This window comes from Bison bison, unplaced genomic scaffold, assembly GCF_000754665.1.
Source record: "Bison bison bison isolate TAMUID 2011002044 unplaced genomic scaffold, Bison_UMD1.0 scf7180017864213, whole genome shotgun sequence".
Taxonomy (NCBI): domain Eukaryota; kingdom Metazoa; phylum Chordata; class Mammalia; order Artiodactyla; family Bovidae; genus Bison; species Bison bison.
Window position 1 is genome coordinate 40,340 of NW_011494785.1, and position 242 is coordinate 40,581.

Below are 242 nucleotides of genomic sequence, written 5' to 3' on the forward strand. Positions count from 1 at the left end.
CCAGTGCAGCAGCTGCAGAGACCAGCCTCCCCCCAGCACCTTCCCCACCCACCCTAGGACATCTCCCTGAGATCTAGAATGGACCGAGAGGAAAATGCCCAGCGGTACGGCAATCCCATCCCCTACCAAACAACAAGGGTCTGCACCCCTCCCGCCCTACAGACACCTTTTTTCTTTTGGCAGGTGGCTCTTATACCTTCTGCCACCAGTCCTGTTCTACGGAGTGGGAGGCGCCATCCCCA

The 242-nt window shown here is 58.7% G+C and overlaps 1 protein-coding gene across 1 annotated transcript in view; it reads left to right on the top strand.

Moving 5' to 3' along the window:
• Nucleotides 1-242, top strand: part of C1R (complement component 1, r subcomponent) — a 13,038-nt gene that overhangs the window by 814 nt on the left and 11,982 nt on the right. The window lies entirely within an intron of this gene.